The sequence below is a fragment of the Ranitomeya imitator genome, chromosome 5, assembly GCF_032444005.1.
Source record: "Ranitomeya imitator isolate aRanImi1 chromosome 5, aRanImi1.pri, whole genome shotgun sequence".
NCBI classification, from domain to species: Eukaryota; Metazoa; Chordata; class Amphibia; order Anura; family Dendrobatidae; genus Ranitomeya; species Ranitomeya imitator.
In genome coordinates this window covers 630,852,094-630,868,531 of record NC_091286.1, presented here as the reverse complement: position 1 = coordinate 630,868,531, position 16,438 = coordinate 630,852,094, and positions in this window count along the sequence as shown.

The window sequence follows — 16,438 nt, the reverse complement described above, 5'->3', positions numbered from 1 at the left end:
TTAATCTCCCACTGATTGATTTAATGATTTTTTCAGGTAGAATTTAGAACCCAAATCAAGCAAAAAAATTAATGGGCTTTCTATGGCCCACTGAGTGAGAGATGGCACACACAGGAGTAAGGAGTGGCACACAAGCCCTGAGGCCAATATTTTTCTCCCACTGATTGATTGATTGATTGATTTTTTCAGGTAGAATTATGAACCCAAATCAACCAAAAAAATAAATAGGCTTTCTATGGCCCACTATTTGTGTGAGAGATGGCACGCTCAGGACTGGCACACAAGCCCAGAGGCCAATATTAATCTCCCATTTTTTTTTTTTCCAGGGAAAATTTATAAACCCAATAAAAAAAATAATAATAAATAGGCTTTCTATGGCCCACTATCTGAGAGAGAGAGATGGCACGCTTAGGACTGGCACACAAGCCCAAAGGCCAATATTAATCTCCCACTGATTGATTGATTGATTTTTTCAGGTAGAATTATGAACCCAAATCAACCAAAAAAATAAATAGGCTTTCTATGGCCCACTATTTGTGAGAGAGATGGCACGCTCAGGACTGGCACACAAGCCCAGAGGCCAATATTAATCTCCCACTTTTTTTTTTTTTCCAGGGAAAATTTATAAACCCAATAAAATAATAAAAAAATAGGCTTTCTATGGCCCACTATCTGAGAGAGAGAGAGAGATGGCACGCTTAGGACTGGCACACAAGCCCAAAGGCCAATATTAATCTCCCACTGATTGATTTAATGATTTTTTCAGGTAGAATTTAGAACCCAAATCAAGCAAAAAAATTAATAGGCTTTCTATGGCCCACTGAGTGAGAGATGGCACACACAGGAGTAAGGAGTGGCACACAAGCCCTGAGGCCAATATTTTTCTCCCACTGATTGATGTTGTGATTTTTTCTGGTAGATTTTGGAACCCAAATCAAGCAAAAAAATAAATAGGCTTTCTATGGCCCACTGAGTGAGAGATGACACAGACAGAGATGGCACTCTGGCAGAAATGTCAATCTTAATCTCCCACAAAAAAAAAAAAAAAGGAACTGTCCTTCAATTACTATCTCCCTGCAGTAATCTCAGCCAGGTATGGCAGGCAGCAATAAGGCGTGGACTGATGCACAAATTAAATAAAACGTGTGGACAAACAAACAAGATAGCTGTGCAGAAAGGAAGGAACAAGAGGATTTGTGCTTTGAAAAAAGCAGTTGGTTTGCACAGCGGCGTACACACAGCAATGCAGCTATCAGGGAGCCTTCTAGGGCAGCCCAATGAGCTACAGCGCTGAGGAAAAAAAAAAAAAGGAGCTTCCACTGTCCCTGCACACCGAAGGTGGTGTTGGGCAGTGGAAATCGCTACAGCACAAGCGGTTTTGTGGTTAATGGACCCTGCCTAACGCTATCCCTGCTTCTGACGAAGCGGCAGCAACCTCTCCCTAAGCTCAGATCAGCAGCAGTAACATGGCGGTCGGCGGGAACTCCCCTTTATAGCCCCTGTGACGCCGCAGACAGCAAGCCAATCATTGCAATGCCCTTCTCTAAGATGGTGGGGACCAGGACCTATGTCATCACGCTGCCCACACTCTGCGTTTACCTTCATTGGCTGAGAAATGGCGCTTTTCGCGTCATTGAAACGAAAGTCGCGTACCGCATGGCCGACCACGCACAGGGGTCGGATCGGGTTTCATGAAACTCGACTTCGCCAAAAGTCGGCGACTTTTGAAAATGTTCGACCCGTTTCGCTCAACCCTACTACCCACCACAACTTTAGCCAAATGACCCCCAATTTCAAATGCCTTCCAACTATTATAAGGTAAATTACGCTTGACAAGCTTCATTAAGAAGAATGGATGGTTTTGACATTAAAATGGGCACTCTAGGTGTTTTCCTGGCCCCCACTCACTGCCGACTATGCTGCCCCATTGACTTGCATTGGGTTTCGTGTTTCGGTCGATCCCGACTTTACGTCATAATCGGCCGATTTCACTCGACCCGACTTTTGAGATAGTCGGGTTTCGCGAAACCCGGCTCGACTCTAAAAAGGTCAAGGTCGCTCAACTCTAGTGAAGACCAAAGAGCTGTCAAAGGACACCAGAAACAAAATTGTAGCCCTGCACCAGGCTGGGAAGACTGAATCTGCAATAGCCAACCAGCTTGGATTGAAGAAATCAACAGTGGGAGCAATAATTAGAAAATGGAAGACATACAAGACCACTGATAATCTCCCTCGATCTGGGGCTCCATGCAAAAATCCCACCCCATGGGGTCAGAATGATCACAAGAACGGTGAGCAGAAATCCCAGAACCACGCGGGGGGACCTAGTGAATGAACTGCAGAGAGCTGGGACCAATGTAACAAGGCCTACCATAAGTAACACACTACGCCACCATGGACTCAGATCCTGCAGTGCCAGACGTGTCCCACTGCTTAAGTCAGTACATGTCCGGGCCCGTCTGAAGTTTGCTAGAGAGCATTTGGATGATCCAGAGGAGTTTTGGGAGAATGTCCTATGGTCTGATGAAACCAAACTGGAACTGTTTGGTAGAAACACAACTTGTCGTGTTTGGAGGAAAAAGAATACTGAGTTGCATCCATCAAACAGCATACCTACTGTAAAGCATGGTGGTGGAAACATCGTGCTTTGGGGCTGTTTCTCTGCAAAGGGGCCAGGACGACTGATCCGGGTACATGAAAGAATGAATGGGGCCATGTATCGTGAGATTTTGAGTGCAAACCTCCTTCCATCAGCAAGGGCATTGAAGATGAAACGTGGCTGGGTCTTTCAACATGACAATGATCCAAAGCACACCGCCAGGGCAACGAAGGAGTGGCTTCGTAAGAAGCATTTCAAGGTCCTGGAGTGGCCTAGCCAGTCTCCAGATCTCAACCCTATAGAAAACCTTTGGAGGGAGTTGAAAGTCCGTGTTGCCAAGCGAAAAGCCAAAAACATCACTGCTCTAGAGGAGATCTGCATGGAGGAATGGGCCAACATACCAACAACAGTGTGTGGCAACCTTGTGAAGACTTACAGAAAACGTTTGACCTCTGTCATTGCCAACAAAGGATATATTACAAAGTATTGAGATGAAATTTTGTTTCTGACCAAATACTTATTTTCCACCATAATATGTAAATAAAATGTTAAAAAAACAGACAATGTGATTTTCTGGATTTTTTTTTCTCAGTTTGTCTCCCATAGTTGAGGTCTACCTATGATGTAAATTACAGACGCCTCTCATCTTTTTAAGTGGTGGAACTTGCACTATTGCTGACTGACTAAATACTTTTTTGCCCCACTGTATATATATATATATTTCCCAATATATCCATTTATTTATGTAAATAAAAAAACAGTAAAAGTACACATATTTGGTATCGTCGCGTCCGTAACGACCCGCTCTAAAAAACTATCTCACTAGTTAACCCATTCAGTGAACACCGCAAAAAAATAAATAAAAAACGAGGCAAAAAACAACGCTTTATTATCATACCAGCAAACAAAAAGTGGATTAACATGCGATCAAAAAGACAAATATAAATGAACATGGTACCGCTGAAAACGTCATCTTGTTCCGCAAAAAAATAGTCACCATACAGCATCATCAGAAGAAAAATTAAAAAGCTATAGCTCTCAGAATAAAGCAATGCAAAAACAATTATTTTTTATACAAAATAGTTTTTATTGTGTAAAAGCGCCAAAACATAAAAAAAATATTAATGAGGCATCGCTGTAATCATACTGACCTGCAGAATAAAGCGGCTTTATTAATTTTACCACACGTAGAACGGTATAAACGCCCCCAAAAGAAATTCAGGAATTGCTGGTTTTTGTTCATTCTGCCTCACAAAAATCGGAATAATAAGCTATCAAAAATGTCATGTGCCCAAAAATGGTACCAATTAGAACATAAACTCGTCCCGCAAAAAACAAGACCTGACATGACTCTGTGGACCAAAATATGGATAAATTATAGCTCTCAAAATGTGGTGATGCAAAAACTATTTTTTGCAATAAAAAGCATCTTTTAGTGTATGACGGCTGACAATCATAAAAATCTGCCAAAAAAAGCTATAAAAGTAAATCAAACCCCTTTCATCACCCCCTTAGTTAGGGAAAAATAATACAATTTTAAAAAATGTATTTATTTCAATTTTCCCATTAGGGTTAGGGTTGGGGCTAAAGTTAGGGTTGGGCTTAGGGTTAGGGTTAGGATTAGGTTTGCGGCTAAAGTTAGGTTTGAGGTTAGGGTTGGGGTTAGGGTTGGGGTTAGGGTTGGGGTTAGCGTTAGGGTTGGGGCTAAATTTATGGTTGGGGTTAGGGTAAGGGTTGGGGTTAGGGTTGGGGCTAAAGTTAGGGTTTGGATTACATTTATGGTTGGGATTAGGGTAAGGGGTTTGGTTAGGGTTATGGTTGGGATTAGGGTTAGGGGTGTGTTTGGGTTAGGGTTTCAGTTAGAATTGGGTGGTTTCCACTGTTTAGGCACATCAGGGGCTCTCCAAATGCGACATGGCGTCCGATCTCAATTCCAGACAATTCTGCATTGAAAAACTAAAACAATGCTCCTTCCCTTCCGAGCTCTCCTGTGCGCTCAAACAGGGGTTTACCCCAACATATGGAGAATCAGCGTACTCAGGACAAATTGAGAACAAATTTTGGGGTCCAATTTGTCCTGTTACTCTTGGGAAAATAAAAATTTGGGGGCTAAAATATCATTTTCATGGAAAAAGAAATATTTTTAATTTTCATGGCTCTGCGTTATAAACTGTAGTGAAACACTTGGGCGTTCAAAGTTCTCACAATACATCTAGATAAGTTCCTTGGGGGGGGTCTAGTTTCCAATATGGGGTCACTTGTGAGGGGTTCTACTGTTTAGGTACATCAGGGGCTCTGCAAATGCAACGTGATGCCTGCAGACCAATCCATCTAAGTCTGCATTCCAAACGGTGCTCTTTCCCTTCCGAGCTCTGCCGTGCACCCAAACGGTGGTTCCTTCCACATATGGGGTATCAGCGTACTAAGGACAAATTGGACAACAACTTTTGGGGTCCAATTTCTCCTGTTACCCTTGGGAACCAAAAATTTCTGGCTAAAAGATCATTTTGTGGAAAGAAAAATGATTTTTTAATTTTCACGGCTCTACATACTAAACTTTAAACAATTGAAACAATTGGGGGTAAAAAGTGTTCACCACACATCTAGATAAGTTCCCTTAGGGGTCTTCTTTCCAAAATGGGGTCAATTGTGGGGGGTTTCCACCGTTTAGGCACATCAGGGGCTTTCCAAATGCGACATGGGTTCCAATCTCAATTCCAGCCAATTTTGCAGTGAAAAGTCAAACGGCGCTCCTTCCCTTCCGAGCTCTGCCATGCGCTAAAACAGTTGTTTATCCCCATATATGGGGTATCAGCAGACTCAGAACAAACTGAGCAACAATTTTTGGGGTCCAATTTGTTCTGTTACCCTTGGGAAAGTAAAAAATTTGGGGCGAAAAGATCATTTTTGTGAAAAAATATGATTTTTTTTACGGCTGTACATTATAAACCTCTGTGAAGTACTTGGGAGTTCAAGGTGCTTACCATAAATCTATATTAGTTCCCTAGGGGTCTACTTTCCAAAATGGTGTCACTTGTGGGGGGTTTCCATTGTTTAGGCACATCAGGGGCTCTCCAAACATGATATGGTGTCCAATCTCAATTCCAGACAATTTTGCATTGAAAAGTCAAATGGCGCTCCTTCCCTTCCGAGCTCTGCCATGTGCCCAAACAGTGATTTACTCCCATACACAGGGTATCAGCATACTCAGGACAAATTGCACAACAACTTTTGGGGTCCAATTTGTCCTGTTAACTACATTAGCACAATTCTCTGCTTTGTGTTTCTATTCATTCACTTACTCGGCTTTCTGACCTCTGGCTTCCACCTGACTATCCTTCTGTCTCACCCTCCAGTACCTTGCTTGTCCCCTGGTTATTGACCTTGGCACGTTTGACTACTATCAGGTGCCGTTCGCCTCCTTTGCACCCTGATGCCTGGCTCCGCCCCTGGCCATTCCCCCTCTATCACATGGTTCAGGTCCTGCTTGCTACCCGGTGAGTTCTCCCCTGTTCTGCTCTGGGCTCCCTTACTGCAGTGGTTTACCTCCAGGAGCCTTGACACGAAGTCAAGATAAAATGCGAGAAAAGGGAAGTATAAAAGAAAGACCTGTGATTCCTTATGCTTGAACTCATTATTGGTTTCACCTCAAATTAATGCCTCTGAAACCACAATAAAACTTAATTTGAGACTCTAACCCTAAAGTGGTTTACAACAGTCCCTTGATTTCAACCTTAGAAGGTGACTACAAGAAGTCATGAACTTGTGGCCTCTGGTCAAGTTCTGAGAGTTGTGTCCTTAAGACCTTGGATGATTATCCACCTTTGTTGAAAAAGTATATGGTCAGTTAAAGGTACTGTGGCTAAAAGTTTCTCCAAAAGGGTCCTAAATTCTCCGAAGCATCCTTCAACTTAGTAAGTAACACAGAACACGGAGTCTTTTGGAGTCACAAATATACTTATGACTGGTTTAATCATGATTGGGAAATGCCTAAACACCCCTATATACGCAAGTGGGAAAGGGAACTGCAGTCTACCTTTACCAGAGAAGATTGGGTGGACGCTCTGTCTTCCACATATGATTCCACGTTAGCTATGTCTCTTCAAGAATGTCATTTCAAAGTAAATACCCGCTGGTACTATACTCCAGCAAGATTAGCTCATATTAACCAAGATGGATCTGCCTCCTGTTGGAGAAAATGTGGCATTAAAGGGGACCTCCTTCACATGTTTTGGCATTGCCCAAAACTAAAACCTCTCTGGACACAAATATCTACCCTTATTGACAAAATTTATGGCAAACCACTAAATTTAACTCCCCATATAGCTTTGCTTTCCCTGGGCCTCGAGGACCTTAGTCTAGATAAAAGGAATATGATTATACAAATATTACTGGTAGTAAAAAACAGCATAGCTTTTAACTGGAAACATCATCTCCCTCCTTCATTTTCAGACATAATAGAACAACTATCTCTCCATAGGACATATGAATTATCCTTCGCCCTAGCGAATAACCAACTTGTGAAATATACAAATAAGTGGTCTGACTGGGACAATATATATCCATAACATCTATTCTCATAGATATATATCTAATATACGTACCTTAAAAATTGTTGTATAAAGTTTACTTTATTTTTGTACATTTCAGTTTATTTTTACTGTATATCTATAAAGTGATATAAAGCATTTATAATACCCCAAATTGATATTGAAGCAAAATAAAGCTTTATAGAGAATGATTAAATATAAAAATATTATATGGTAGGTTATGTTACATATCGGCAAAAATGCCTATAAAAATGAGTCATGTTTTGTTACGAAAATGAAAATATTGAAATGTGCTTTTTCTGTACTTTTTTATATATTTAAAACGATATGAAGCATTTGATACGCTTAAAATTGTTAATGAAACAATACAAAGTCTTATAGACACCTATATGTCAAATGTCTATTATAATATGGAATATTATATGTTATATGTTACCTAATGACAAACAATGCCTTCAAACTTGAATCTTGCTATGTTGCTAAAATGAAAATAAAAACATTGGAAAAGAAAAAAAAAAAAAAGGTACTGTGGCTAGAGATGAATGAACCCGAAGTTAAATGTTGAAAGAGTTTTAATTCAATGCACCAATTGACTCTTTCGTGATGTGATCGTCAGTCGTCTATAAGTTGCTATGAAACACTGCCGGTGGTTGGACTTTAAAGGCGACCATGATTTCTGCTATATACAGTGATGCTAAAGCACTGCAGCAATCAGATTAACACAGGTTCAGGTCCCCTTAGGGGACTAACAAATACAGTGAAATGTAAAAAAAAAAGGTTGACAAAATATCAAAAAAATATTTAACCCATTACTTGCCAAATTTGCAATTATCATTTATTTTTTTTTAATGACAGATGTTTAATGATTTGGGTCCTAATGAATCAGAAACATAATTTGAAACATTTTTACAAGTACGGATTTTTCTGAAAAGGGCATCCCAATATTCAATTAAAAATGACAATGACATGATTTCCTATTTTGAAAACATTCATTTTACAAACACAACACAAAAAATTGGACCTAATTATAAAAATGATAAAATCATAGCTGCTAGAAGCTAAAGATTAGGCGTCCCAAAAAAAGGAAATTGGCAGATAATAGGTTATTAAAAGTTCAAATTACCTCTTTAACCACCATTAAAAACAATTTAAAAAAAATACGCATATGTATTATCACCACTTTCAGAAAAGTTCGATCTATCAAAATATAAATTTAATTACCTAGATCGGTAAACACTGTAAACAAAAAAAAAAATCAAGAATACCAAAATGACATTTTTTTGGTAGCTGCAATTCCACAAAAAAAGGCTGTAATAAGCGATAAAATATACCCCAAAAATGTAATTTTTTTTAATATTTATAATTTTATTCACCATTAAAATAATTAAAAAACTGGGCATATTTGGTATTGCTGTAATTGGAATGATGGTCAGAATTATATTGCAAGGTCATTTGTACTACAAAATGTACACTACACCGTACAAACAGTTCCAAAAAAAAAAACAATGTCAGAATTGCATTTTTCTCACAATTTCTTCCCACTCTGAATTTTTTTTTCCTATTTTCCAGTACACTATGTGTTTAAATGAATGATATCATTCAAATGTATAACTCCAGCTCATTCAGCAAAAAAAAACAAACCCTCATATATCTATGTGAACAGAAAAATAAAAGAGTTATGTCTCTGAGAAGAAGAGGAAAAAATGAAAGAGCAAAAATGGAAATTGGCCCATGATATTTCTCATTATATTTACTGACCTCAACCTCACCCAGCAGCTTTGGGATTAAGTAGAACAGATGTTACGAGCCCGGCCTCTCTCGCAACATCATTGTCCGACCTCACAACCACAACTTAACCATGTATAAGTATATAAGGGGACAATACAAATATCTCGCTGAGGATCTGTTTATACCAAGGAAGGTGACGGGCACAAGGGGGCATTCTTTGCGTCTGGAGGAGAGAAGGTTTTTCCATCAACATAGAAGAGGATTCTTTACTGTTAGGGCGGTGAGAATCTGGAATTGCTTGCCTGAGGAGGTGGTGATGGTGAACTCAGTCGAGGGGTTCAAGAGAGGCCTGGATGTCTTCCTGGAGCGTAACAATATTGTATCATACAATTATTAGGTTCTGTAGAAGGACGTAGATCTGGGGATTTATTATGATAGAATATAGGCTGAACTGGATGGACAAATGTCTTTTTTCGGCCTTACTAACTATGTTACTATGTTACTATGTTACAAATGCTCTTCTGGAATGATGGGCAAAAATTTCCTCAGACACATAGCGAAATCTCGTAGAAATCCTTTCCAGAAGAGACCTTTGTCAGGACTAAGAGCTAGGATAGCTCGAAACGCGTAGACTTAACGTTAATATGATAATATTTTCTGTTTTTCTATTTTAACAAGCCTTAATAAATAAGATGTTATATATATATATATATATATATATATATATATATATATATAAATATATATATATATATATACATGTTTAGTTGGATATTTTTTCCTCCTTTACATGATAAAGAAAGGACCAACTCCATAATGTCTATGGATTTAGAAGGGGAGGTCATAAAAGCTCCTGTAGGTGAAATGTGTGGATGTCTTAAAACTTTTTTGTCCATATTGTGTATTTCACAGAATAAAAATCTCGTTTAACCTTAATCCATAACTAAAACTTTTGAAATGTACGGTGATTTTTTACAATATCTGGCTTCCTGGAAAATGAGTTTGTCACCTGAAAAGTAATTGCAGCCTGAATAGAAGCAATTTTCAGTTTGTCAGAAAAATGATTTCAAGCTTTGTGAATAAAGGCAAATTAGACATAAGTGTAAGGTCACAAAGGGTCTCATGCATATTTTATTCACTCTAAAGGACTCTCGCTTTCACACTCCCTTTAAGTTACCATGCACTTCACAGATTGTGTCCTACTCTTGACAGTACTTCAGCTGTCGGGCAGACATCTGCAACATGTGTCCTTAACAGCACATTAGTCACTGATTCTCTGCCGGGCCAGCTACAAAATAATTATGCATGCAAAGTTTTTTTTTAATGGTACTTCAGAGACACCTGACAGTTTAGGGTGAGCACACAAACAACACTTCGGTGATTAGCAATGTAGAAAATGCGCCATCCTGCACAGTTTACCATAATAGGATCCAGTTGCTGTAGTAGCATTTACATTTTATTTTTGTTTTCTGCATTTGCATAAGCTCAGAGATGGAAATGAAGGGAAAGCACAAATTCTAGGAAAATATAAAAAAAAGGATATAAAATATTAATATGTCTGGGACCTCTTATGTGGAAGTTACTTTTCAGGGAAGTTCTGAAAAGAACGGAATGTCCTAGAATTTATCGCTTTTTTCCGTTGAGTGATTGGGTTGTGCACAGATACGGAGGGTATTTTATGTAGTTCATATAATAGGAGCTGTTAAACTTTGTAAGGGATAGAGAATGCCAGAGAAAGGGCTCGTTCACATGACAGTATTTTCAATCTGAGTGCTGTCCGTGGACAAACTGGAAAACACTTGGCCAATGTTACATTGGGGCCGTTCAGATGAGTGATTTCTTTCTGCTTGTGGAGAAATCACAGCATGCATTAGTTTCTTCCATAAATTGGATGAAACATCTTTTGAAATTTATGGGTGCAGGAAAAAAATTGCATTCCATACGGAGCCACAGTATAGACACGTTGTCAAAATTGTTGGTATCCCTCGATTAAAAGGAACCTGTCACCCCTTTTTTCCGATTTGAGATAAAATATGGTTCTATTATGCCTGAGCTCTGCTGTACAGCAGTACCTTTCATATCCCCCGATTCCTAACCTTTGCTTATAAAATACCTTTGGAATCTCTCCTTTTTTGTATGTAAATTACCCCGCTGCAATGGGCGGGGCTTATTCGCTGTCTCTCTCCTTGCTCCTCGGCGTGCTCGACGTAACGAGATCTGTGAATAGCACAGATCCCATACAGTTTCTGCGCATGCGTGCATTAAATTGGCCTCTAGCGCCTGTGCAGTATGCTTTGCCCAACTGTGGTCAAGGCATAAAATCACTATTGCGCATGCACCGGCATTTTCCATGACGTTCTATACCCAGTCTTGACATTACCGGGGGTAATTTTCATACAAGAATAGAGAGATTACAAAGGTATGGAGCCGCTCTTGAAACAATTAGCAAGTAGTTAAACTCAAGGCACTTGTAGCACAGTATTTGCATTATAATCAGTTTGTTTTTAATTTTGGCAGAGTGGGCACATTTTCTGCCTAAATACCTGCAGCACTTGGACATTTATAAGTGTAGCGCCACTGTGTTTTATTATTATTTTACGATTATAATCTTGATGAAACTCTAAATGATTGTTTATACGTAGAGATAGGCTATCCTGAACGTAAAAGATCGGGGTTTGTATCAGACAGTTAGTGTCCTGTGCTAAACTCCGAGCACACACTTCTCCTGAAGTCCATTTTAATGTTCGGTGTTCCGGAGGAAGGAGAGACAGAGAGATTTTCCTTCTCCAAAGTTCAGGTCTCGTGATGAGCGAGCATACTTGGTAATGCTCGTTAATCACTCGCAGTATTTGACGAACGCCAAGCATTTCCAGGATTATTCGGCGGGACCTCGGGTCCCCGCCCTGCATGTTTGGTACTCTTTAGAGCGCCAATCAACATGCAGGGATTGTCTGCCATGCACTGTAATGTCGCAGCCATCTTGATTGTGGTATATCAGATCTGTTGCCTTTCTGCTCATCCCAGTCAGCTCCAGAATCACCAATGTAAAGAGACTTGCTGCAACGATAGGGACAGAATAGGTGAGCTATCAGTTACTGTGGGTATACCATTGTTGAATCCACAAATCCAGCTAAACCAACAGTCCTTCTATGGACTAGTTACGGCAGGGTATATAGATATCAGTGATAGGTAGGCAGGCAGTGTATGTGGCTATATATATTGTGAGGTGCCAAGGGGAGAAGTACTAGAAAACAGATATGTTTCTCCCCGTTTCATTTCATATGTATCACGGTATTGATTGTGAAGCTGTTTATTTCTCTGTAATCCGGTCCTGGTTTCTTTAGTGATCAGCCTGAAAGCTCTGGTGCTTCCCTTCCACATATGATCCAGCTTTTGCTTCAGCTGATATAATCAAGGAACTGCTGGGATCTCAGTCTCTCATCTGCTGGTCTGGGAGCTGACACAGTAAGGTTGCACAAACTTCTTTCTTGTTGTATAGGTTTATTTTGTAGTTAGTATCTTGTTGTTAGTTAGTGGCCAGACGGCCTTAGACATTTTATTTCATGTTTGGCACGTGTAACATTGTACGGCAAATGTGTACAATAAATACACCTGACACATACCTGTGTGGAACTCGCTAGCCTGCTATTGTTAGTTGTGACTCCATAGCCACCTGCTTGGGCCAAAGCAGAGATCCCTGATGAGCTATATTCCCACAAATGGTGGAGAATGCGGGCATAGTGGCTGTTGGACTGTGACTGCAGATAAAGTGCTCTGTGTCTGTCCTGGCTGAAAGCTCCGGTGCTTTTGAAGAGCCAAGAGTCCAGTAATATGGAGGAACTAGTGAAACAGTTATTGCAGGCAAATGTGCAACAACAGCAGACCAATACTTACTTCCAGCAAGCCCTGGACCAGCAAAACCAGATTCAGCAAGAGCGGTTGAATGCAATAAAGCAGGCTTTGATTCGGCAGCCCCGAGATGAGAGGGATCATGCACAAAGTGTTGCTGGTGCACGGAAAGCCGTACAAAAAACCCTGCTTAAAATGACTGCTGACGATGATGTAGAAGCGTATCTCACCGTATTTGAACGTATTGCAGAACGTGAGCATTTACCGGTGGACACGTGGGCTGAAGTGGTTGCGCCATTTCTGAGTGGAGATCCACAAAAGGCCTATTACGATTTAAGTGGAGTGGATGCTATGGACTATACCAAATTAAAAAGCGAAATCCTGGCAAGGCTGGGAGTAAACACATATGTACGAGCACAGAGGGTACATTTATGGACTTTTGTGGAAGATCAGCCAGCCCGCTCACAAATGCATGATCTTATCCATCTAGTAAAAAAATGGCTGCAACCAGAGATTTTGACATCTGCAGAGATGGTGGAACGTGTTGTTCTAGACAAGTAACTGCGGTCCTTGCCCCCTAAGTTACAGAGGTGGGTTGGACAAGGTGACCCATATACAGCCGACCAGTTGGTGAATATGGTCGAACGCTACAATGCTTCCGAAAGCCTACTCCAAGGGACGTTATCACCTCGCTGGGCTCCCAAGAAATCACCAGAAAATACTGCGAGACCTACTTCATCTTCAAAAGAAGAGAACGTTGCAATAAAGGGTAGCAGACCCACAAAGAACTATGGAGGCGGTACAGTCTCACAGCAATTCAGCAGACCCTATCAGGCGTCTCCGGCGAGGAAGCAAGGACCTATACAATGTTGGCGATGTCGCGGGCTTGGCCATGTAGCAGCTAACTGCCCAATGACTACAGAGCCAATGGACTGTAACGCTATGAGACGCCTTTCGTTATATGTACAGTCAGTCTGTGTTGCAGAGGTCCTCACAGGAAATGAACGACACGTGTGTTGCCTCGAGGTCGACGGCCATAGTGTGAATGCCGTCTTGGATTCTGGCAGTCAAGTAACTCTGGTACATGCCAGTTTGGTGGACCCTAGAGCCCTAACGAACTCAACCCTGGGCATTAGTTGCATCCATGGCGATATAAAAAACTACCCCATTGCCTGGGTCACCCTTGCCACGCCAGTAGGCAGTCCTAAAGTCTATGGGACATGATGTAATATTGGGGAGAGACTTTCCCTTATTTTGGGACTTGTGGAACCTTAAAAATGGCATGAGCACTCTAGTTGAGGAGGGTGCCGTGGGGCTAACCCCTGAGCTATTGCAGCAAGAGGGGGGGGAGTCCATCTCAGAGGTAACTCCAGAATCTGTAGACTCACCTCTGGCTGTATATGCAGGCGACGCAAGTGAACTAGAGGAGGCTATAGAAATGCCAGGTCTTGAGGTGGCCCGTGGTAAGTTCGGGACCGCTCAACACCAGGACCCTACTCTGGCAAGGGCATGGGAAAATGTAAAGGTCTCTGAGGGAAGACCATTGTACCCAGGGGCTCAAAATGAGTTCCCACACCTAGCTGTGCAACAGGGTATGCTGTATCATATAGACAAAGTGCGGGGGGTGGCGGTAGAGCAACTAGTGGTGCCCAAGTCCTTTCGCCAGGTAGTTTTGGAACTGGCACATAAACATCCCTTGGGGGGACACCTGGCCGGAGAAAAAACAAAACACCGTATCCTGCAGCGTTTCTTTTGGCCGGGTCTAGGGGGGGACGTGACCCGGTATTGTCAGTCCTGTCCTACGTGTCAATTGACCACACCTATGTCACATTTTAGAAGCCCCCTTGTGCCCTTACCAATAATAGAGGTGCCCTTCGAGAGGATAGCAATGGATATAGTGGGTCCATTAGTTAAATCTGCCAGGGGACATCAGTACATTTTGGTAGTACTAGATTATGCCACTCGTTACCCTGAAGCAGTGCCTCTGCGGAATGCCAATGCGAAAGCAATTTCAAAGGAGCTTGTTAATATGTTTTCTCGCACCGGCATTCCGAAAGAAATACTAACAGATCAGGGAACCCCCTTTATGTCTCGAATACTTAAGGACTTGTGTAAGCTACTAAAAATCTCCCACTTGCGTACTTCAGTATATCACCCTCAGACTGACGGGTTGGTGGAGCGATTTAATAAAACCCTGAAGGGAATGTTGAAAAGGGTGGTAGATAAGGACGGGAGGGATTGGGATGCTCTCCTACCATATCTCTTGTTCGCTATACGGGAAGTACCCCAATCCTCCACAGGCTTTTCGCCTTTTGAGTTAGTTTACGGGCGATGTCCTAGAGGCCTGTTAGATATTGCTAAAGAGACTTGGGAACAAGAGGTGACTCCTTATCGCAGTGTAATTGAACACGTAATGCTTATGCAAGATAGAATTGAGGCGTTCATGCCAATAGTTAAAGAATGTTTAGAACGTGCGCAACTGGCCCAAAGCACGGTATATAACCGAGCGGCTAAAACACGAGTCTTTCAACCCGGAGACAGGGTGTTAGTATTAGTACCCACTGTAGAAAATAAATTTCTTGCGAAGTGGCAGGGCCCATACGAGGTGTTGGAGAGAATAGGTGAAGTGAATTATAAGATATATCAACCAGACAAGAGGAAAACCGAACAAATCTACCACATAAACTTGCTTAAGGCCTGGCGGGATAGGGAGAGTCTAATGGCAAAAGCCACCCTTAATGATGGACCTCGTAGGGCACCCCCATCTGTGGTAAATGACCCCCAGGTAGCATTGCCAGAGGTGGGTATTGCAGAGACACTATCCGAAAGTCAGAAACGAGAGACTAAGGAATTTATACAGAAAAACGCAGAGGTTTTTTCAGAGCTTCCTGGTCGTACTCACTTAATTAAACACGACATTGTTACTGATCCACAGGTCCGTGTACGACTAAAACCATATCGAATTCCGGAGGCTCGGAGACAAGCCATTGCCCAGGAAGTCGAGAAAATGTTAGAACTTGGAGTCATTGAAGAGTGCCGGAGTGATTGGGCTAGCCCAATCGTGCTAGTGCCCAAACTCGATGGGACTATTAGGTTTTGTAATGATTTTCGGAAATTAAATGAGGTATCAAAATTCGATGCCTACCCGATGCCGAGAGTTGATGAACTTATAGAGAGACTGGGTTCGGCCAGGTACATATCTACTATCGACTTAACAAAAGGTTATTGGCAGATTCCCCTCACGGATTCAGCCAAAGAGAAAACGGCCTTTGTAACGCCCCAGGGACTGTTCCAGTACCGTGATATGCCATTTGGGTTGCATGGTGCTGCAGCCACCTTCCAACGTCTAATAGATATTGTCCTTAAACCCCACGTCCGGTATGCGTCCGCATACTTGGACGATATCATTGTCTTTAGTGATGACTGGGACACACATTTGTCAAAAGTACAAGCCGTCTTAGACTCGATAAAAACTGCTGGGCTAACTGCCAATCCTAAGAAATGTACCTTGGGATTGGAAGAGGCTCGCTATCTGGGATATAGCATAGGGCGAGGAGTCGTAAAGCAACAGACCAATAAAGTGGACGCTATTCAGAATTGGCCACGACCGGTCAACAAAAAACAGGTCGGAGCCTTTTTAGGGATCGTTGGCTATTATAGGCGCTTCATTAAAAATTTTGCCACCATCGCGGCCCCTCTCACAGAGCTTACC